General features: G+C 41.8%; 1 long non-coding RNA gene across 1 annotated transcript; it reads left to right on the top strand.

Annotated features, from left to right (window-relative positions):
• Positions 1-9,261: 9,261 nt before the first annotated feature.
• On the top strand, positions 9,262-24,277 carry LOC140739231 (uncharacterized). The gene is made up of 3 exons (XR_012101586.1): positions 9,262-9,359; positions 18,302-18,462; positions 23,963-24,277. It is a non-coding gene; the product is annotated as an uncharacterized lncRNA (long non-coding RNA).
• Positions 24,278-24,939: the final 662 nt, after the last annotated feature.

Below are 24,939 nucleotides of genomic sequence, written 5' to 3'. Positions count from 1 at the left end.
CTATACTCATCCAATTTCATTGTCTCCACATTGCTATCAACTCCCCAGTATCTACCAACCTTCTGCATACTAAGGGTAATGTCTTTGGGATTTAGTTTAACATCCTGGAGAACCTGAAATAACACATGCAGTCAGACAGAGACATGCAAACTCCACATTTACAACACTTTGTCTGTCAAAGAATTAGCTAAATCTTCTGTCTCACCATTATTTGCAAATCTCAACATCACCGAATCTCGGTCTTGATGCCAATGAATCAGGTGGCCAAGCAAAACTGGTTTAGAACTGACTCTTGTGGGACATTACTCTAAAAAAAAATTCAGGATCAGAATATGTTTTACTATCACGGACTTACAAAGTACGTCTTGAAGGCTGTTGTTTGCGGCAGCAATGCAGTGCACTACATAAAAATTTGCTATAAATTAAAATAAGAATATATTTTAAAACGTAAATAAATAATGTAAAACAAGATCAGAATAGCAATGTGTTAAAGGGTTTATGGACTGTTGGTAAATCTGATTCCAGAGTGGAAGAAGCTATTTTTGAAACATTGCATGTGGGTCTTCAGACTCCTTTACCTCCTCAACGATGGCAGTGCTGGCACATCCTGAACAATGAAGTTCCCTCAGGATGAATATTGACTTTTAGTGATGTCCTCAGTGGTGGGGAGGCTAGTACTCATGATGGAGCTGACTGAACTTACAACCCTCTGTTCCCTTTTCCAATCCTGTGCATTGGTCCCCCGATGATGATGTAACCAGTCAGAAGGCTCTCTCTGATACATCTGTAGAAATTTGCTAGAGTCTTTGATGCTCAAACTCCTAATGAAGTATAGCCTCTGTTGTGCCTTCTTTATAATTGCATCAATATGTTTGCCCAAGATAGATCATCAGATATGTTGACACTCGGCACCTTGCAGATGATCACTCTTTCTACTGCAGTCCCTTCAGTGAGAACTGCTGTATGTTAAAAACGAAACAAAGTGAGTCATTTCTGATCACTAGCACTAAACTGGTATGAGAGTATTTGTCACTTATCTAAGAAAGGATGTGCCGGTATTTGAGAAGGTCCAGAAGATGTTCAGGAGAATGATCCCAGGAATGAAAGGGTTAACACATGAAGAGCGTTTGATGGCTGTGAGCCTGGACTTGCTGGAGTTTAGAAGAAGGAGAAGCGATCTCATTGAAACCTAATGAATAATGAAAGGCCTTAACAGAGTGGATGTGGAGAGGACTTTTCCTGTAGTGGGGGAGTCTAGGACCAGAGAGCATAGCCTTAGAATAGGACATCAATTTAGAGGAGGAATGTCTTCAACCAGAGGGTGGTGAATCTGTGGAATTCATTGCCATGGATGGCTGTGGAGGCCAAGTCATCGTGTATATGTAAACCAGAGGTTGACAGGTTGATTAAGAAGAATGTCAAAAATTACAGAGAGAAGGCAGGAGAATGGGGTTAAGAGGGATAACAAATCAGCCTTGATGAAATAATGGAGCAGACTCGATGGGCTGAATGGCCTAAATCTGCTCCTACGTCTAATGTCTTGTGTATTACTATGCCACCTCTGAACACTTAATTCTGTTGAATTTGTGAAACTGAACATTGGGCAGATTATAACTAACATACAAAACTTTTGTTAACAATTAGCACCAGTGACCCATAGTTAAATTCTCTGGAGATTGGCTCCACATATTTTGTGCTTCCTTCCTTTCAACTAATCCTCAGTCTATTTTACTCCCTTGCCACTAATTTCATCAGTTACTAGTTACCTCTAATTATTTTCTCTTTATCTACGTACATGGTAATTTTATCCTTATTAACAATTCTGACATTTTTCTACCGCCTATGTAAAACCAGCTGGCCTGTAATTACCCAGATTAGCTATGTCTCCCTATTCAGAAATGGGTACCAAATTGTCCTCTCTCCAGTGCTAGGGCACACATCCGCACTAAGTAATAGAGCCATTGGCAATTTCCTCCCTCATATCCCTTAGGACTTCAGGATGTATCCTGTCAGGCCCCGGAGTTTTGCCTTTCTTTAGACTAAATTATCTAAGAATTTCCCTTTGCCCATTGCAATATCATTTATCTCACTCTCAACCACTTCAAGACCCACCTCCTCTCTTGCATCCTTCCCCTTTGGTGAAGACCAAAGGAAGATACTCATTAAGTATCTCAGCCACATTTTAGTCATCATCTACAAATGACAATGCTCTCTGCACAGAGAACAAAAGAACAAATGTCAAGTTACTTGTTCAATAATCTTGCGCACTTATCACCAGTTTGGCTTTTACCAATTCAACTTATATCGAAATACTGTATTGAATCTTTTAATCTATTTTGGATCTGTTGCCATTGTGTACTTTCAAAGCTTTAGCTGTCCTAATGTTAATTACTTTGCTTAAATTGTGACATTCCTTTGATCCTTTTCATAATAATTAACGATTTTATAGTCCTTACAGGCAGCTTTCCTTGATGTTAAAACGTTTCAGTCTGTGTTAGTTATCTAGTGCATAATAAAATTATTAGTTTTCTTTCTAAAAGTGGAACATTGAATATATCTGGAATCTATATCCAGAATATTTAAAGTATTTTTTAAATCAAAAGACATATGTATATGTCACCATATACTACCCTGAGATTTTATTTTGCTAACATTCACAGTAGAACAAACTAATACAATAAAATCAATGGGAAAACTACACTCAAAGACTGATAGGCAACCAATGTACAAAAGACAAACTGTACAATTGCGGAAAAAAAACAAATAACCATAGTACTAATAAATAAATAAATAAGCATATTCTAAGGGAACTTCCTGCTTAGGAATAGTAGAAACATTATCTAGAATGGTTGAGCATAGTATGTTAAGGGATTAGATATTAATAGATAGACTGGTGAACAATGCTGTGTTTTCAGATTGGATCTCTGTTTTTGAATCTGACTTTCAGCAGGATGTCTTGATATCTGGACAGGAAAAAGTATAGCCATTTTCTCAAGTTAAAAACAGCAAATGCTGAACATAAATGGACAGAGAAACAGGGAAAGATTGGGGAATTGAGAGCACAGTGGCAGATTAGAATCTTGGGGGTAATTGAGCCCAGATAATGAATGGTAGGACAGGCATAATGGACCAGGAGGCCTAATCCTGCTTCAAAAAAAAAATTATCTATCTAACTATCTAGCCCTCCATCGATTGAGGCACAGCACAGAAAATGTCTTACCGGCCCTTCAAGCTGCACTGCTCAACAGCCCCATGATTTAATCCTAGCCTAATCATGGGACAATTTACAATGAACAATCAACCTACCAACCAGTATGTCCTTGGACTGTGGGAGGAAACCGGAGCACCTGGAGGAAAGCCACACAGTCATGGGAAGAACGTATAAACTCCTTACAGGCAGCAGCGGGAATTGAACCTGGGTCATCTGTGCTGTAAAGCGTTGTGTTAACCACTATTCTACCATCTGCCCTACTTTCTTTTGAGCTGACAATTGAAGTTGATGCTTCTTTATCCCGACAGGGCCCCACTTCGGATGAAGGGTCATCAACCTAAAAGGGTAACTCTTCTACTCTCTCCACAGATGCCACCCGACCTGTTGACTATTTTCAGCATTTTCAGTTTTTTTAAATTAGATTTAAGGAAATTGGATATTTGATTTTTGGCAACCATTTTCTCCCTCAAAACATGCTTTGTGATAGAGGCAGAGATGGCTCAAAACTGTCATGCCCCAGACCAACTAGATTGTAAATGGATCAAAATCAAAGTGAACTTACTTTAATACCAAAATGAACATTTTGGCTGTATTGTACCCAGGAGTTCTGAATAAGTCTAAAGTTTAAAAAGAAATAAAAACATACCTTCTGTATTTCTTTTATAAAAAAAAATGTAAAGTACTTTTGAAAAGTGGGGTTTAATGCATAAAATCAATAGAATGAAGCTAATTCGGAAGATCCTGGATTTTCATGCACAACAGTCTCTAAAGTTTACAGGGAATGGTGCAAAAAACAAAAAAAATCCAGTGAGTGGCAGTTCTGTGGGCAAAAATGCCTTGTTAATGAGAGAGGTCAGAGGAGAATGGGGAAGAATGGTTCAAGCTGACAGGAAGGCAACAGTAACTCAAATAATCACAAATTACAGCTATGGTGTGCAGAGGTGCATCACCGAATGCACAACACATCGAACCTTGAAGCGGACGGGCTACAGCAGAAGGAGACCACAAACAGACACTCAGTGGCCACTTTATTAGATGCAGGAGGTATTGAATAAAATGCCCACTGAGTGTAAGTTAACTACATAAATTATACAACAAATAATGCAATTAGAACAAAATAAAAGAAAACAAAGTCCATTGTAGTGCAGTGGTCAGACAGGCTGTGATTAGGGTTGTGCAGGTTGGTCTTCCCCATTCTAACGTTTGGTCTGAACTTCTTGTTCATGTCAACATGCTTTTATGCATTGAGTTTCTGCAACATGATTGGCTAATTAGACATTTGCACTAACGAGCAGGTGTACAGGTGTACCTAGTAGAGTTGCCGCTGAGTCTATCTTCACAATCAGCTTCATTCTATTGATTTTACTGTATGCATTAAATCCCACTTTAAAACTACAAGGGGCGATTGATAAGTTCATGGCCTAAGGTCGAAGAAGTCAATCTTAGAAAACCTAGCACATTTATTTTTCCTACATTTACACACTTAGTCCAGCGGTTGTGGAGCATACGGATCCCTTCTTTGTAGAAGTCGGCATCTTGGACCTCCAGAAGCGGTCCACAGCATGGTGTGATTGATAAGTTTGTGGCCTACGGTAGAAGGAGATGAGTTATTAACTTCAAACTTTCTGCATTATCACTCAAAGAGTTGAACTGCACGTGCATGTAATGAGAGCTGTATTGCCTTCTACCTTAGGCCACGGACTTATCAATCACCCCTGCTGTGGACCACCTGAGAGTCCAAGATACTGTCGTTACATGCATGTGCAGTTCAACTCTTTGAGTGATAATGCAGAAAGTTTGAAGTTAATAACTCATCTCCTACCGTAGGCCACAAACTTATCGATCACCCCTGCTGTGGACCGCTTCTACAAAGAAGGGATCCGTATGCTCCGCAACCACTGGAATACGTGTGTATATGTAGGAGGGGACTATATTGAAAAATAAATGTGCTAGGTTGTCTAAAATTGACTCCTTCTACTTTAGGCCACAAACTTATCAATCACTCCTCATAACTCATCAAAAGCACTTTACATCTTCCTGAAAGAAGCACAGAAGGCACGTTTTTATTCCTTCTTATTCCACAACCATATCACAGCCACCACCCTGCGACCAGACATTGTCCTTTTCTCTGAGTCTACCAAGCAGGTGGTGATGCTGGAGCTGACAGTCCCATGGGAAGATCGCTTGGAAGAGGCCTTTGAAAGGAAGCTCTCCAAGTATGCAGGACTGGTTAGCAACTGCCAGCAGGCTGGATGGAGAGCGAGGTGTGTCCCAGTGGAGGTTGGATGTAGGGGATTCGCAGCCCGTTCCTTAGCCAGAGCCTTCAGCAATTTGGGTATTGAGGGAGAGAGGCAGAGGAGAGCCAACTGCAGTACCACTGATGCGGCAGAGAGGGCCTCAAGATGGCTGTGACTCAAAAGAGGGGAGCCATGGAGTCAGAAGTAGCTAGCCATCTGGACACAAGCTGGGGTCTGATCAGCCCTGGCTGGGTCACCTGGAGAAGGGTGTATGATGCTGAAAGACCCAAAACACCCGATGGTTCCAGGAACATCACTGAAGATGTGTCCAGAGGCATCAGTAGATGTGTGTACACAGCAAACTTTAGACTCATTCAGAACTCCTAAGTACAATACAACATTATTGGAAAAAGTGACCCTGGTATTAAAGAACCGAATGGCTGAAGGGAAGTAACTGTTCTTAAAGTGGTGATGTGGGACTTCAGGTTTTTGTGCTCCTACCCGATTATAGCTATGAGAAGTTAACATGGCTCAGAAGGTGTGGATCTTTGATGTTGCCTTCTTGAGGCAGTGCCTCATGGTAATACTCCTGATGGTGGGCAGAGATGTGCCCATGATGTGTTGCCCATGTGGCTACTGCTGGGTGGTAGTGGTCATGGGTTTTGGAGATGTTGCTCGGGGGAGAGAAGGCCCTGGCTTTAATGTTCTACCTGAAACGCTGTGGCACTTCTTGTTATGCAGTGAGCACCTCTTGCATTACTAAAGGTGCAATCGGACTCTCCCTGTCTGCATTCTGCATTCTGATTCCTGCTGGGTATCTTATGTTTATATCTACTCTGACAAGGGCATGAACAGCTCAACTAACGTGCTTCACCAAATGGGGACCAGTTTTTGCACACTTATTACCCTGATGTTGGAAAGACTTTAGAACAGAAGTTCTTCAAGCCTGCTTTACCATTCAGTAAGATTGATGTATATTTAATATTTCAATAATATTTCAGTAATCTTGTATAGTTGGGTTGATTAAGCATTCTTGTTCACTTAAATAATTAATTACGAACTATATGTAAAAATATGCTAATTTCACACTATTATGCCATCACATGATAAGTGTGTGCCTCGCTTAAACTAAAGATGAAGATACACCAACGTTTTCAGAATCTTGTATTATCCTTTGAATTAATGTAACGTTTTGAAGTTACAAAACATAACAAAGTTCACGGCTGATCTTTCACCTCAGTACCACTCTCCCAATGTAGCACCACATCTCCTGAATCCCTTAGTATCTAAAAACCTGCTGATCTACTCTTTGCACTACAAATGGACAGGTTTAGAAAACACTGCAGAGAGCTGTAGACTCAGCCAGATCCACCACAAGCACCATTGAAGATATCTTTAGAAGGAGGTGGCTCAAAAAGGTGCCACCCATCGTGAGGGACCCTCACTATTTAGGTACATTCGCTGTTTTTGCATCTGGGAGGAGATAAAGGAGCCAGAGGGCTCACACTCAACATTTAAAGATCAGCTTCTTCCTCTCCACCAGCAGATTTCTGAAGGTCCATGAATCCTTGAACGTGATCTCAATATTTTGCTCTATTTTGCACTGTTTATATTTTACATATGTTCTTACTGTAATGTATGGTAATTTTATGCCTTTTACTGTACTGCTGCCAGAAAACAACAAATTTCATGACATATACCAAAGATAGCAAACCTGATTCAACAACTGAACATGCACATCCCTCTTGCCTAGAGACTTTCAAAGACTCGGCTCCTGGGTGAAGGTATGTCTCCTCACCTCAGTTTTGAATAGTTAACCTCTTACCTTGAGAGTGTGAACTCTGGTTCTTGACAGCTTATCCACAGGAAATATCACCCCTGCATCTATCCTGTCCAGTCCATTTGATGATTCAGTGAAATGGTCTCCCATTCTTCTAAACTCAAGAGAGTAGAGGCCGAGTCCACTTAACGTCTCCTCTTGGGACAAACACTCCATGCATAATTCAAGCTGCTGAGCCTTCCTTTCATTCTTTCTAGTAGTAGGCAGCCGTCAATCCCAGGGGATCATGTGTTTGCACCTCTGCTGGACTGTGTCCTCTCCAGGGTGCAAGTCCGGGCAGGAAGATTTGAAGAACCGGCTGTTGTCCATGTAGCGGGTTCCCCCTCTCCACGTCACTGATGTAGTCCAAGGGAAGGGCAAGCGCCGATACAGCTTGGCACCAGTGTCGTCGCAGAGATTGCCAGAGTGAAGTTTTAAACAACATCAAACTGCCTTAGGGACCCCGGCTCCAAATTTCTTACGTGGGGTTTACTCCCGAAGCCTTTCCCATGAGTGGGTATGGCCACAAGGCAGCGGAGGTTTGAAATCAGAGTTTTCCTTCTCCTAGGTGGGCTGTTGTCCAAGGCTGACGAGCCCCACTTGCCTGAAGCAACTGGTTTTGAGGCACCAGTGGTCCGCCTTTGCCCCTGCTTTTGATAGTAGAAACAGTTCTGCCAGGCCTAAGCCACACGTGAAGGCCAAGAGTTGGACTTGGTTGTCAGAGGCTGTTAGAGTTGTACACCATTTGGAGCACCTTATAGGTCATGGGAGCTTATCCCCTCTATCACAACCTTAGGAACCATTCATATATTCTTCCAGAGGGAGGAAGACCAGATGTATATTTAATATTCCATGTGTTGATTCACCAGAGCCAAGTATAATTACAGAAGGGTGCTCTCAAATCCTCTTGCTATAAAAGGACATTTGCTATAAAGGAGTTTTAAAGGACATTTTCAATCTTTCATTGCTGCAGTCAGAGGTTCCCACCTATTTCTAAAGGGCACCAATCATCCTGCCAGTCAGCCAGTCTTCTATCCATGCTAATATCTTGCCTGTAATACCATGGGCTCCTATCTTGTTAAGCAGTTTCATGTGAAGCAACTTGTCAAAGACCGTCTGAAAAGCCAAGTAAGCACCCATTGAATCTCCTTTGTCCATCCTGCCTGTTATTTCCTCAAATATTTCCAACGTATTTGTCAGGCAAAATCTCCCCTAAAGGAAATCATACTTTCTCTAGCCTATTTTATCACGCGCCTCCAATACCCCAAAACCTCATCCTTCCAACATGTCCAACATCTTCCCAACCACTGATGTCAGGCTAACTGGCCTATAATATCCTCTCTTCTGCCTCCCTCCCTTCTTAAAGAGTGGAATGACATTTGCAATTTTCCAGTCCTCCAGAATCATTCCAGAACCTTAAAGTGATTCTTTAAAGAACATTGCTAATGCCTCCACAATCTCTTCAGTTACCCCTTTCTGAACCCTGTGTTGTAATCCATCCATGACCACGATTGCCCACGTAATACGACACAGCACATAATGATGGTATACGCGGTTTGTGGTAGCTTATTTTTTATTGTTCTTTATACTTTTCTAATACTTCTATCTGTGTACTTGTAATGCTACTGTGCCACTGTAACTTATTTTGGGATCAATAAAGTATCTATCAATCTTATAGTATATAATATATAAATATAAATACACACACATATACATACCTGCATATATACTTCTAATTGTAACTTATAGTTTTTATTATTATGTATTTCAATGTACTGCTGTCACAAAACAACAAATTTCATGACTTAATGCCAGTGATATTCAGCCTAATTCCGATTCAGATTCCTCCCAAGATTAAAAGACATTATTGGTAGGAATCAAAGAGAACATATGCCAAAGATACACAGCTGCCGTGTTAATAAAGGCTAAAGGGTTAAATCAACATCCTGAAGAGGAAATGTCAAGGTCCAAATTGTTAACTTCCTAAAAGGGCTGTGACTATCATATCAATCCCAGCCTCCACAAATCATAAACTCAACGTTTCCTGTATTCACGGTCGCGAGGAGCAGGTGTGGCAGGGACAGGAACACAGGTAGGTGGTCTTGCTACTGGCATCTCCCCACGCCCCTATTAAAGTTTGATCACAATGGCCTTTTGTCAAAAAGCTTATCATCACCATCAGAAACTGAAGAGACCGTTAGAGCGTCTCTGTGTGATTGCCTAAGGCAGCTTGGGGCCTTAACCTCTTTACCACCCCACGCTGTTTACAGGAAAGCACTTATTAAGGTTTCAGAGCTGCAGTTGCTGTGAAGTTTCAAATACACTTTTGTTTGTTGTGTGACTGAATCATTTGGGACAATTTTGTTACCCACTCGCATTGAATTTAATTGAATTTGGCATGTGCTTTATTCATCAAATGAAACATGAAACTTCACTGTAGATTCATCCCAGCTCTGGGACTCTGCGCGGGACAAAGCAAGAGAGAAAAAAGAGAGGCAGAAAAAAAGAACTATAGGGGGAAAAATTAATGACAGCGACAGGGAGAAAATGAGAGAACAGTGATGAAGTAAGCAATGAAAGACAGCATGTGTGTGAGAGAGTAAAGAAACAGCAACAACATCAGAAACCAAATGCAATTGCACACCCGGCAAAAATGTGGAATTTGATGTTACGAATATCACGTCAGATTAAAAACATCCCACACAACAAAAGGTTAAATTTGCTTGCTTATTAGAGGAAATAAATGCTAAACTATGCAAGTTAGTGGTTCTGTGTCTGTAGGAAAGATCAACTCATACGAGCCGGATGGAACTAAGATATCTGATCTTGTTAAACTGGCCTCAGACATACAGTTACAATGGCCAAAACAGAAATTGTCATAATCTTGTGTAATATTGACAGTTAAAATCCTTTCCCTCATAGGGGGTTGTTTCTACGAAGTACAGTCTCACAGCGTCTTGTTTATTTATCTATTGAGATACTGCATGGAATAGGCCCTTCCAGCCTTTCCAGCAGTTCCCTGATTCAACCTTAGCCTAATCATGGGACAGTTTACTACGAGCAGTTAACCTACCTATCGGTAGATCTTTGGACTGTGGGAGGAAACCAGAGCACCAGCAGGAGTCCTGGACGTTCACGGGGAGAATGTACAAATCCTTACCGGCAGCAGCGGACGCTGAACGTGAGCCCCCTGCACTGTAGAGCATTGTGCTAAAAACCACCCCATGGTGCACCTTACCATACTGTACCTAGAAAACCGTACCCTGTCTTCTAAGTGGACAGCAGGTTTGCATGTGATGCTTGGTGAATCCCAGATATATTTACAGTGCCACACATTCTTACTTCTCTGAGCCTGCACTGTACTTGCTCAGTGGGTGAATGTAAGACCCCCCCCCCCCACATAAGAAAATAAGAAATAGGAACAGGAGTCGGCCATCTGGCCCGTCGAGCCTGCTCCATTATTCAATAAGATCATGGCTGGTCTTGGCCATGGTCTCATCTCCACCTACCTGCCGTTTCACCATAACCCTTAATTCCCTTACTTTGCAAAAATCTATCCAATCTTGTCTTAAATATATTGACTGAAGTAGTCTCCACTGCTTCATTGGGCAGAGAATTCCACAGATTCACCGTTCTTTGGGAAAGGCAGTTCCTCTTCATCTCCATCCTGCATCCACTCCCCCGAGTCTTCAGGCTATGTCCCCTAGTTCTAGTCACACCCAGCAGTGGAAACAACTTTCCTGCCTCTATCTTACCTAAACCTTTCATAATTTTATATGTTTCTATAAGACCTCCTTTCTTCTGAATTCCAGCAAGTAGTCCCAGGTGAATATGAGTCTCTCCTCATATTCTAACCCCCTCATCTCTGGAATCAACCTGGTGAACCTCCTCAGCACTGCTTCCAAAGCCAGTATATCCTTCCGCAAGTAAGGAGACCAGAACAGCATGCAGTAGTCCAGGTATGACCTCACCAGTACCCTGTACAGTTGCAGCATAACCTCCCTGCTCTTAAATTCAGTCCCTCTAACAATGAAGGCCAACATCCCATTTGCCTTCTTGACAGCCTGCTGCACCTGCAAACCAACCTTTTGTGATTCATGGACAAGCACTCCCAATTCCCCCTGCACAGCGGCATGCTGCAATCTTTTACCATCTAAATAATAATCTGATCTTCCATTTCTCCTTCCTTCCATACTCTCAAAAATGGTTTCAGGTTTGACTCAGGTGAGTTTGTTATCTGATCGAGTCAGAGTGCTGGCAGCAGCAGTGTATCTAGTGTCATGGTCACTCGGCTGTGGAACAATAAAACAGAGACAAGGCTTCCATTCTTCCTTGGACTGAACACCTATGAGGAAGTGAGATAAGGAAATGAAAAGGCTTCATGAAACACCTCTGCAGACCCTTATTAAATAACCAGGCGACTCCTCTCTTTCTAAAGAGCACCAGTAAACAACAATTATCCAGGCATCATCATTGCATTCTAACTTGCCTGTCAACAAACAAACAGAATTTGGTGCATTACTTGTCCCAGTCTGCATTCATTTGTCACCGACTCTGTCTGCCTGCTCATTTTAGAATTATAGGTTCAAAGCCATCATTTAGACCCTCTCCTTTTCCCTTCACTGGACTGCCCTGTGCCACAGGTCATCTGTGGCAGAATCCGCTGCCCTTGCTTTTCCTTGCATCTCTACCTGACACACAGTGCTGGAGGAACTCAGCAGGTCAGGCAGCATCGGTGGAGAGGAATAGAGAATCGGGGTTTCAAAGGTTCATTTAATATCAAAGTATACAAACTCTGAAATTCTTCTTCTCTGGGTAGTCATGAAACCAAGATAGAAAAGAAAAGCAGCACAATCATCTACCCCCAAATCCCACCTCTCTGCACAGAAAGATTGGGCAAAAAACACAGAATATAAAAAAACCGTAAGACTGAAAAAAATGTTTATGGTCCAAGCATTTCAAGTGAAAGCCTACATTAAGACTAAAAGGAAAGAGGGAATAATGCCGGGGAGGACTCCTGATGAAGGGTCGAAATATCGACTGTTTGTTTAATGTTTCCTGACCTGCTGAGTTCCTCCAGCATTTTGTGTGTATTGCTCTGGATTTCCAGCATCTGCGGAATCCCTTGTGTTGAGAATAGCAGATTTCCTTCCACAATAAGCTAAGTGAACCAAATGAATTCTTACGGCAATCCTGTCATTTGCCGACCTTATTATTTTGTTCCAGAGTTTATTGAATTGAATCTAAATCTCTCAGCTGCTAAGGTGGGATTTGAACTCGTGTCTTAGCATCAGAAGAGCAGAGTTGAGATACCAGTCCATATTTAGAGTTAGAACATGTCACAGTGTCATGATCACATGCCAGGATGATAAACTCGTATTGTAAAGTGATAAGGACATTGCTGCAGCCAGATTAAAATGTTTGACCTTTGCTTATGCAGAATCAGATTCCAAAACTCCAAAACTACCTCCATAAAATTGAAATAATTCAAAACTCTAGCTGGTGTCCAAACGTGCACTAATTCCTCCCCATTTACTTATCACTCCTTGCAATGGCACTCAACTAATCTATCTAAACCTATCAGATATTGAAAGGCCAATATAGAGTGGACTTGAAGAGGATGCTTTCTATAGAGGGGGATTCTCAGCCTCAGAATAGAAAGACGTCCCTTTAGAACAGAAATGAAGAGTTATTTCTTTAGCCAGAGAATGATGAATGTGTGGAATTCATTGGCACAGATGGCTGTGAAGGCCAAGTCATTGAGTGTATCCAAAGTAAATTTATTATCATGATACAGATACAATATGTCACCATATAGAACACAGATTCATGTTCCAGTGGGCAACCACAGTACATACAGGAAACACAATCAGTTCAGGTGCCTTGCCGCTTGGCGTGGGCGATCATGTCTCTCCATCCATCACGGTCCCTGACCCTCTGAATTGTAATTGTTGCCTCCCCTGTTTCTAACCATGTTAATCCATCTATCATTCTCACTCTCTGTCTGCCTCTGCTTCTGTTTCCTTCCAGAAACACAATAGAGTCAGTGAAAGACCACACCCAACCACATCAACAAATGTGCAAAAACAAAACAAACTGTGCAAATACAAACCAAAAGAGTAAAAAAATAACAATACTAAATAAATAAGCTATAAACAACAAGAACATGAAATGAAGAGTCCTTGAAAGTAAGTCCATTCGAGAGTTCTCCTCTCTGGTTCAGGAGCCTGATGGTTGAGGGGTAATAACTATTCCTGAACCTGGTGGTGTGGGTCCTGAGGCTCCTGCATGTTCATTCTGATGACAGCAGTGAAAAGAGTGAATGGCCTGGTTGATGAGGTGCTGCTTTCCTGTGACAGTGCTCCACGTAAACGTGCTCAAGGGTGGGAAGGACATTATCTGTGATGGAGTGGGTGGTATCCGCTAACTTTCGAAGGATTTTCTTTTCAAAGGTGTTGCTATTTCCGCACTGGGCTGTGATGCACCAGTCAATATACTCCTCACCACACATCTATAGAAGTTTGTCAAAATTTTTGATGTCATGCCAAATCATCACAAACTTCTAAGGAAGTAGAGGTGCTGCCATGCTTTCTTTATAATTGCACTTACATGCTGGGCCCAGAACAGATCCTCTGAAATGATAATGCCAAGGTATTTAAAGTTGCTGACCCTCTCCACCTCTGATCACCCGATGAGGACTGACTCATGGACCTTCACTTTCCTCCTTCTGAGGTCAATATCAGCTCCTTAGTCTTGCTTTCACTGACTGTTGTGGCACCACTCAGCAGGAGTTTCAATCTCCCTCCTATATGTTGATTTGTCACCACCTTTTGTTCGGCCAGCGACACTGGTATCATCAGCAAAATTAAATATTCGAGCTGTGCTTAGCCTCGCAGTCATGAGTTTAAAGCAAGCATGCAGGGTCTAAGCACACAGGCTGTGGTGCACCTATGCTGATAGGGATTGTGGAGGAGATGTTGTTGCCAAACCGAACAGACTGGGGTCTTCAAGTGAGGAAATCGAGTATCCAATTGAACAAGGAGGTATTTAGGCGTAGGTCTTGAAGCTTATTGATCAGTTTTGAGGTGATGCTGAGCTGTAGTAATAGAGTGTCCTGTTGTGTGCATCTTTGCTGTCCAGATGTTAAGGGTTGAGTGAAAAGTCAGTGAATTGGTATCTGCTATTGAACTGTTGTGCCAGTAAGCAAATTGGAGTGGATCCAAGTTGCTTCTCAGGCGGGAGTTGATATGTTCCATCACCAACGTCTCAAAGCACTTCATCTCACTGGGTGTAAGTGCTACTGGACGATAGTCATTGAGGCAAGTTACCACATTCTTCTTAGGCACCAGTATAATTGAAGCCTGCTTGAAGCAGGTGGGTACTTCAGACTGCCAAAGTGAGAGGTTAAAGATATCGGTGAACGCCCTAGCAAGTTGATCATCACACGTCTTTAGTACTTGGACAAATACCCCACCTGGGCTGGATACTTCGTGTGAGTTCACCCTCCTGAAGGATGTTCTCACATCAGTCTTAGAGACTGAAATCACAGGGCCATTGGTGGCTTGGAAGTTCATGATGGTTGTTCAATATTTTGATCGTCAATGTGAGCATAGGAGGCTTTGAGCTCATTTGGGAGCCAAGCCTTGCTGTCTTAGATGTTGCTTGGTTTCACTTTGTAAGAAGTAACAGCATCTGAGCCCTGCCACAGCTGTTAAACATACTTCAGTGATTCGTTTGGTCTGGAATTGCCATTTAGCCCATGAGATAGCTTTCTGGTGATCACAGCTGGACCTCTTGTCTCTTACTTGGTCGCCAAACCTGAGAGCCATTAATCTGGCCCTCAGTGGATCTCATGGTTCATCCAGGGCTTCTTGGGGAAGACTCTGAATGATTTTGTGGGGACACTTGTCTATGACTGCTTTTATAGTGTCTGTGACAACTGTGGGTTCTTGATTAGTAAGGGCATCAAAGGTTACAGGGAGAAGGCGGGAGAATGGGGTTGAGAGGGATGTTAAATCAGTCATGATGGAATGGTGGAGCAGGCCAAATGGCCTGATTCTGCAGAATATCTTATGGCCTCATGGTCAAAGTAACATTTTCTTTTCAAGCTTCTCATTCTGACAGCTCTCTCCATGGTTCAGCTAGTTTCCAACTCTGTAATCTGCCAACCTACTTGGTCTTTGTGCTCTTCCACTCTAGTCTTTCAAATGTCTTCTCAAGCATTAGGACCACAGCGTTCATTTGACAAGCCCAGGCCACTTAAATCACCTCTCTAAATCTGTCCAGCTCTCTTTAAAGATAACCATCTTCAACCAGATTTTAGTCACCTGTTCTATCTGACTTACCACTGACTATGGTTTGATAATGCTAGTATGAAAAACCACAGCAAATTCTACAATGCACAAAATAATTGTTCATGTTATGACTGTTCCATACCCTAGACAAGACTACCAGAACCTGTGGAGGAGAATATTTGTTGGGGTGCAGAAGCACAGGATGATCCCGTAGAATTTGTTCACATGGGGAGTACTACTTTAACCTTCAGCTCTTCACAGGAAATTGCTGATAGGTGTAGACAGCATTCCAGAACATATCAGTGAGGCTGATAATGCTACTGATAAGGCCTGTAAACTGAGGAAAACAAACAGTAGAATTTGGCAAAGGAATACAGTAAATAGATAAAGAAAGGGGAAATAAATATAAGGATAATCTAGGAGATAACTACACTCAGTGACAACTTTATCAGGTACCTCCTGTACTTAATAAAATGGCCACTGAGGTTGTGGTCTTCTGCTGTTGTAGCCTATCCACTTCAAATTTCAATGTATTGTGCGCTCAGAGATGTTCTTCTGCACACCACTGTTGTAACACACAGTTATTTGAGTTACTGTCACCTTCCTGTCACCTTGAGTGAGTCTGAACCTTCTTGAACATCACTCATTAAAAAGGCATTTTTGCCCACAGAACTGGTGTGTGTGAAAATCCCAGCAGATCAGCAGTTTCTGAGAGATTCAAACCACCCCGTCTGGCACCAACAAACACTTCATGGTCAACGTCACTTGGATCACATTTCTTCCCTATTCTGAGGTTTGGTCTGAATAACAACTGAATCTCTTGACCATGTCTACATACTTTAATGCATTGAGTTGCTGCCACATTAAGTAAGTGAACAGATGTACCTAATAGACCATAAGACATAGGAGTAGAATTGTTTTAGTGTGATTTGCAAACTTACTAACCATACCTTGTATATGCTCATTCAGATCTTGGGGATTTAGTAGAAGAGGATGGGTAGGAATTGCAGAATCTGAGGTTTTAGAGGCAGAAAGTCAAGACAACAATGGTTTGTAAAAACTTACAGTAGCTAAAAGAAAAAGAGTTTTAGTGCCCTTTCAAAACAGTCTTATTTTAATCAAGGTTCCTACTAAATAACAACACATTATGTTTAAAAATAATTGGTTGGTGCACATTTTGGTGGGTGATAGGGTGACAAGAATTTTGGATGAGAAGTGGTTTATTGAGGGCGGATGGTGGACAGGGATTGTTTGAATAATTAAGTCTGGAGATGGCTAATTACCAGAGGACGAGTTGAGTTGGGAGGGCATTGTTGCACAAATAATCACTCTTTGTGATCTCAGGTAAGTGCGGTTGGAAACCCAGCCCAAGGTAATACAGGATGCCGAGCACATAAAATGGATGGCTCAATCTGAGATAATGAGTAGGCGGTGAGGGTTTAGGGCTTATGTGGAACTGAATTTGGTGGCAGTGATCTTTCCGATGCTTTAGTAGGTAAACTGGCCACTGTAAACTGCCCCTGTTATGTACATTAGAGTAGGAATCTCAGGGGAACTGGTGGAAAGGCGTGGAGAATAAAATAGGATTAGTAAGGATTAGTCTAAATAGGTGATTATTGTTGCAGGTGCAATTGACTGAAGAGCTTGTTTCTGCACCATATAAGTCTATGATTGTATAGTTAAGAATTTATGACACATTCAAGCAAGACCATAAGACATGGGAGCAGAATTAGGCCACTCGCCCCATCAAGTCTGCTCAGCCATTCAATCATGGCTGATTTATTATCCCTCTCAACCCCTTCTCCTCGTAACTTCTAACCAAGAAACTATCAACCTCTATTTTAAATATGCTCAATGACTTGGCTTCCCCAGCCATCTGTGGCAGTGAATTCCATAGATTCACCACCCTCTTGCCAAAAAAAAATTACTTCTCACCTCTGTTCTAAATGAATGTCCCTCTATTCTGAAGGTGTACCCTCTGGCCCTAGATTCACACACCATGCGAAACATTGTCTCCACATCCACTCTGTCTAGGCCTTTCAATATTCGATAGTTTTCAATGAGATCTACCTTCATTCCAATGAATTTTACAGAGTATGGGCCCAGAGCCATGAAATGCTCCTCCTATTTAACTCTTTCATTCCTGGAATTAAATTGGAAAAGAAAGAGGAGTTGTCTATCTGAATTCATGTGATGAGTGGCCTAAGAAGCCACTATCAATGCCACAAAACAGATTTGCAAGTGAATGTTACATTGCTATTTGTGAAAGCTTGTTGTTCATAAATTAGCCGCTGTATTCCCACCATACAATGGTAGTTGCACATCAGTGACTTAATTGGGGATAGAACACTTTGTCCATGAAGGTTAGAATGTATTTACGAAACTTGCTATCTTTCTTTTGGTATAGTTTTTTATTCACAGATAGATAGGGTCTTAAAGAGAGCTTTTGGCATATTGGCCTTCATAAATCAACATACTGAGTACGGGGTTGCGATGTAATGTTGAAGTTGTATGAAACATTGCTGAGGCCTAATTTGGGTTCTGGAAGAAGATGGCACCAGTGAACAACACGACTAAGGGTGATATCCTCCAGATGGGTCACAAGACTACTTCTTTCACTTCTTTTACATCTTCTTTTTCTTTCAAAAATGTGGTTCTGCTACTTTTGGAGCCTGTGATCTACATTTTGGTGAAGTGTTTCCGGGCAGATTGAGCGATTTGGTGCTTTGCTGTCTTCCAGGGTATTCCATGAATCTTCGAGTGAAGCATGTGGCCTCGAGGCCACAAAGCCTGGAGATGGGGCTGAGCCATTTCTCGCCAATCTTGCTGATTAAAGTACCGAGGAGGATTGAAATCATCAGTGCTGTCTACCAGCCTCTTGCTCACTGCTGCCAAAGGAAGGTGACTGTGTGTAACAGTCTTTCTCTCTCCCGCTTCCTGCTTCCAAAGGAAGGTCCCTGCATAGTCTTTTTCTTCCTCGATGCTGTCAGAGGATGGTACCAGAGATCTAGGTCTTGGGCAAGGTTTAGTCGATATGGTTTGTGGATTTGACTCTGTAGTTCATGTTATGATATGTTTTTTTTTGTTGCTATTTTGGGCGATTTTGGATCAGGGCAACCTGCAGGCATGGATCATGCCTGAATGCTTTTGATTTTGTGTTTTATATTCCATGCTTCTGGCTCATTTTTTGTTTGCTGTTTGTGTGATTTGCCTTTTTTGCATGTGGGGAGGATGGAGACTGATGTTCTTCATTGAGTGGGTTCCATGGTTTTCTTTGCTTTGTGGCTGTCTGTGGAGAAGATGAATCTCAGGGTTGATAACTGCATACATACTTCAATAATAGATGTACCTTGAATTTTGTGTGCAATTCTGTCACTTACCTACAGGAAAGGAATTAATAAGATTGAAGGAGTACCGAGAAAATCTACAGGGGATGTTACTGGTACTTGAGGGCCTCAGTTATAGGAACAGGTTTTATTCCCTGAAGTGCAGGAAAGTGAGGGGAGGTTTGATAGAGGCATACAAGATTATCTGTGTTGGCGCGTGGCCAAGTGGTTAAGGCGTTCGTCTAGTTATCTGAAGGTCGCTAGTTTGAGCCTTGGCTGAGGTTACGTGTATGTCCTTGAGCAAAGCATTTCACCACACATTGCTCTGCGACGACACCGGTGCCAAGCTGTATGGGCCCCAATGCCCTTCCCTTGAGACTTACAGCTTGGGCAACTGCCGATCTTCCATAAAAAAAAACCTTGCCCAGGCTTGCACCCTGGAAACTTTCCAAGGTGCAGATCCATGGTCTATTGAGACTAATGGAGGCCAACACGCAAGATTAGGAGGGGTATAGATAGAGTAGATGCAAGCAGGCTTTTTCCACTGAGGTTGGGTGAGACTAGAACTAGTGATCATTAATGAGCGAGTGATCATTAATGGAGAATGTGTGGAGCAGGTTAGATAGATAGATAGATAGATAGATAGATAGATAGATAGATACTTTATTCATCCCCATGGGGAAATTCAACTTTTTTTCCAATGTCCCATACACTTGTTGTAGCAAAACTAATTACATACAATACTTAACTCAGTAAAAAATATGATATGCATCTAAATCACTATCTCAAAAAGCATTAATAATAGCTTTTAAAAAGTTCTTAAGTCCTGGCGGTAGAATTGTAAAGCCTAATGGCATTGGGGAGTATTGACCTCTTCATCCTGTCTGAGGAGCATTGCATCGATAGTAACCTGTCGCTGAAACTGCTTCTCTGTCTCTGGATGGTGCTATGTAGAGGATGGTACTTGTAGGTTAAGACCTACAAGTATCTGGGAGTACAGTTAGACGAGAAGCTAGACTGGACTGCCAACACAGATGCCTTGTGCAGGAAGGCACCGAGTCGACTGTACTTCCTTAGAAGGTTGGCGTCATTCAATGTCTGTAGTGAGATGCTGAAGATGTTCTATAGGTCAGTTGTGGAGAGCGCCCTCTTCTTTGTGGTGGCGTGTTGGGGAGGAAGCATTAAGAAGAGGGACGCCTCACGTTTTAATAAGCTGGTAAGGAAGGCGGGCTCTGTCGTGGGCAAAGTACTGGAGAGTTTAACATCGGTAGCTGAGCGAAGGGCGCTGAGTAGGCTACGGTCAATTATGGAAAACTCTGAACATCCTCTACATAGCACCATCCAGAGACAGAGAAGCAGTTTCAGCGACAGGTTACTATCGATGCAATGCTCCTCAGACAGGATGAAGAGGTCAATACTCCCCAATGCCATTAGGCTTTACAATTCTACCGCCAGGACTTAAGAACTTTTTAAAAGCTATTATTAATGCTTTTTGAGATAGTGATTTAGATGCATATCATATTTTTTACTGAGTTAAGTATTGTATGTAATTAGTTTTGCTACAACAAGTGTATGGGACATTGGAAAAAAAGTTGAATTTCCCCATGGGGATGAATAAAGTATCTATCTATCTATCTATCTATCTATCTATCTATCTATCTATCTATCTATCTATCTATCTATCTATCTATCTATCTATCTATCTAACTAGAGGTCATGGTTTAAGGGAGAAAAATGAAATGTTTAAGGGGAACATGAGGGGGAACTTTTTCAGTCAGAGAGTGTTGAGAGTGTGGAAGTGGTGGATGCAGTTTCAATTTCAACACTTAGGAGAAGTTTGGATGGGAGGTGGGTATGGAGGGCTATGGTCCGGGTGCAGGTCAATGGGACTAGGCACAATAATAGTTCAGCATGGACTAGATGGGTGAAGAGCCTATTTCTGTGTTGTAGTGTTCTATGACTATGATTCTATTAAAACTGTGTTATCGGTTATAAGGGCAGATTACAGAATGAAACATTACTTAATGATTAGAATGAAAATTTCCAATATTCTAACAGAGACTGCAATTTAAAAGTACATTTCTGGGATGTCCTGAGATTGTGAAAAGCATTTCATCAATGCAAGTATTTTTCAGGACTGTGGCTTAATTCTTCAAACTATCCCTCGAGCAAATACTTGCAATGGCACTAAGTGCTATTTATTTTTTTTAAATTAAACTTCTTTTATTATATATATACACAAAGAATAAACACATCACAAAAGGAATAAAAGAATAAACTCTTCTCAGGTTTCCAGCCGGCTACACATATCGATTATAACCAATGTTACAATGGCTTTTGGGACTGCCTGGTAAAGGAAGCCATTGAAATGAAATTAGAGGAAAAGAATTTCAATGAGGATGAAGGTCTTGCTCTAAGTAAGAACTGGGATTTGATTGTAAACAAGGTAGGACAGTGGAAAACTGATTGGATGAGGACTAACCAATCAGTAGAGATAGACTACAGGGGTATAAATACCACCAGACTCGACTTGTTCAGGTATCATCCCTGAAGAAGATGGCAGAGTTTGTCATTGAAACGTTGGTTATAATTGATACCTGTACCCAGCTGGAAGCCCGAGAAGAGTTTACTTGTGATATACACTGGGAAAGCACTAGATCCTTTTTTTTACATCACAAAGTGTTTTACAACTCATTGTAACATTTTGTCCATACATTAGGTAGCATTACTGCCTGGTTCGGAAATTGCACCATTTCGGATCGCAAGACCCTGCAGCGGATAGTGAGGTCAGCTGAGAAGATCATCGGGGTCTCTCTTCCCGCCATCACGGACATTTACACTACACGCTGCATCCGCAAAGGAAGCAGCATTATGAAGGACCCCACGCACCCCTCGTACAATCTCTTCTCCCTCCTGCCGTCTGGGAAAAGGCTCTGAAGCATTCGGGCTCTCACGACCAGACTATGTAACAGTTTCTTCCCACAAGCTATCAGACTCCTCAATACCCGAAGCCTGGACTGACACCTTGCCCTACTGTCCTGTTTATTATTTATTGTAATGCCTGCACTGTTTTTGTGCACTTTATGCAGTCCTGTGTAGGTCTGTGGTCTAGTGTAGCTGTCTCTGTGTTGTTTTTTTACATAGTTCAGTCTAGTTTTTGTACTGTGTCATGTAACACCATGGTCCTGAAAAACGTTGTCTCATTTTTACTATGTACTGTACCAGCAGTTATGGTTGAAATGACAATAAAAGTGACTTGACTTGACTTGATTAACACATCAGGTGTTAATTAGAAGGAGGGCAGAACTCCTTTTAGTTGCTACTCCTCCCTCGCTCATTATCAGATTCCTGGGAGACACCTGATTGAATTTTTGATACTTGAAAGTTGCAGTAATTCAAAGTAAGTTCATTATCAAAGTACATACATACCACCCTGAGATTAATTTTTTTTTGTGGGCATACTCAATAAATCCAAAAAACACAACAGAATCATTGAAAGACTGTACCCAACAGGATAGACAAACAACCAATGTGCAAACGACAACAATTGTGTAAATAGAAAAGAGTAAAGAAATGGAATCCAAAAGAATAAACACTAGGGAGTATAACATTTGCTAGAATTTCCGTGTAACATTTGCTTATATGCAAATTTCAACATAAGCAGATATTTTTGATACAATTATTTTCTATATATAATTACCTCACTATCCTCATTTTAAAAGATTTTCATTTTTAGTATTCTTAAATACCAAATATGGTTAATTTTAACAATTTTCCCATTTTTCATCTTTTTAATGTAGACTGATCTGTAAAGTGGAAAATGGATGTAGGCAGGTCAATGGCCCCAAGAGCTGTTTTGACCTCCCTGAGGTCTGCGATAGCACGTATTGCACGAGAACTGTTGATTCAGCTCACTTACATTGTGAGCTGTGTTGGCCATTGGCCTGGAGCAAATCGTGCCCAAAGATCTGTGGGGTACAAAGCTGATTTGGTCTTCCTTCCATAGAACGTCTGGATTACTCACTTCTGCCTGAACTGTTTACTGCTTCAAGTAAAATCTTAAGAGTCAGGAGCAGAATTAGGCCATTCAGCCCTTCGAGTCTGCTCTGCCATTTGGTCATGGCTAATCCATTTGCCACTTAACCTCAACATCCCACCTTCTTCCTGTAATCTTAGACACCTTTGCTTATCAAGAACCTATCAACCTCTATTTTAAAAATACCCAGTGACCTGGCCTCCATAGCCATCCATAGCAATGAATTCCACAGATTCACCACCCTTTGGTTAAAGAAATTCCTCCTCATCTCTGTTCTAAAAGAATGTACTCGTACTCCGATCTGTGCCCTCTGGTCCTGGATTCCCCAATATAGGAAACATCCTCTCTACATCCACTCTATCTATTCCTTTCAGTATTCAATAGGTTTCAATGAGATCACCCCTCACCCCCTCCTCATTTTCTAAACTCCAAAGAGTATAGACCTAGAGCCATCAAATGTTCCTCATACATTAACCCTTTCATTCCTGGGATCCTTCCCGTGAACCACCTCTGGACCCTCTCCAAAGCCTTTCTTAGATAAGGGGCCCAAAACTGTTCACAGTGTTCCATGTCTACTCTGTGTACAACTTTCAAAAGAGCAAAACTCTTTATTTTGATTTCTCACCTTTTTTACTCTTCCCCCACCCTCAAAGACCAGCACAAAGGTGCAGCTGGTAGGTCTGCTGCCTCTTTCCAGGGCTCAGACCTGGGCTTGGTGACGCTTATTTGAAGTTTGCACACTTTGCTTGCGAATACATGAATTCGCTCTGAGTGTTCCAGTTTCTTCCCACCCGCCAAAGACAACAGGGTTTGAAGGTTAATTAGACATTGACTAAACTTAAAGAAGACCTGAGGGCCAGGTTTTTACTCATGGAGGGTGCTGAATATATGGAATAATCTGCCTGAGGAGATGGTGGAGGTACAGATAACTAGTTAAGAATGCTTAGGCAAGTCCTTGAATAGGAAATTCATAGAGGGATATGGATCTAATGTACAAACTTTGTAGATAAGCATAAGAGCCATTGTTGCCTGTTTCCAGCCACCTGTGACGTAGCCATCAGAGTCGGTGCGTTCTACTGGATGCGGTGTGGCACAGCATGCAAGCTGGAATTGGCGCTGCCCCCTGGTGTTCGCTTGGCAGAAGACAAGCCGTGTGGTGTTCGACTGTAGACTGCTGCAGCATTCATGGACTCAGGGACTTGGACTGTATTTTTTTTTGTGTGACCGTATTTTACTGATATCTTATATGTGCTTGCTATTTTATATGCACCTTGATTTGTATGTGACTGTTGGTACTGTTCTTTTCACCTTGGCCCTGGAGTAACTCTGTTTGGTTGTATTCATGGGAGTTCATGTATGGTTGAATGACAATTAAATTTGAGCTTGAAGTCAGCCTGGATATGGAGTGCCCTTTCCTGTCATCATACTTGAAGTCCTCCCACTGACAATTCCTGAGACGGTAGTGGGTACCACCTAACTGCCATGGTAGCTTGGTGGTTAGCACAGACTTTACAGTACCAGTAAACTGGGTTCAATTCCCACCACTGCCTGCAAGCAGTTTCTATATTCTCCCTGTGACCATGTGAGTTTCCTCCGGGTGCTCCGGTTTCCTCCCACTGCCCAAAGATGTACCAGAAGGTCGGTTAATAGGACATTGCAAATTGTCCCGTGATCAGGCTAGGATTAAATCATCAAGTCTGGCTCGAAGGGTCTATTCTGAGCTGTATGCCAATAAAATAAAAGTTTTAAAAAGCTCTTGGAGGTGCTGATTGTTGGCAAACTGGGCTTAACATCAAACCTGACTCAAGAACAGTTGTTAGCAATCAACACTTCCAATTACATTTCCAGCCCAGTTGTGAAGGGCCTCCAACTATCACTGAGATCACAGCAGTGCTGTGGACTCGTGGCGCATCTCCCTGCCTTGAGGAAAGGGTTGAAAAGGGTTCAGTAGTTCTGCGATCTCGCAGTATTATTACTAGTATAATCACAGACTATTTAGTATACTGACTCTAAATT

The sequence above is a fragment of the Hemitrygon akajei genome, chromosome 15, assembly GCF_048418815.1.
Source record: "Hemitrygon akajei chromosome 15, sHemAka1.3, whole genome shotgun sequence".
Taxonomy (NCBI): domain Eukaryota; kingdom Metazoa; phylum Chordata; class Chondrichthyes; order Myliobatiformes; family Dasyatidae; genus Hemitrygon; species Hemitrygon akajei.
This window is presented reverse-complemented; position numbering and strand designations above follow the sequence as displayed.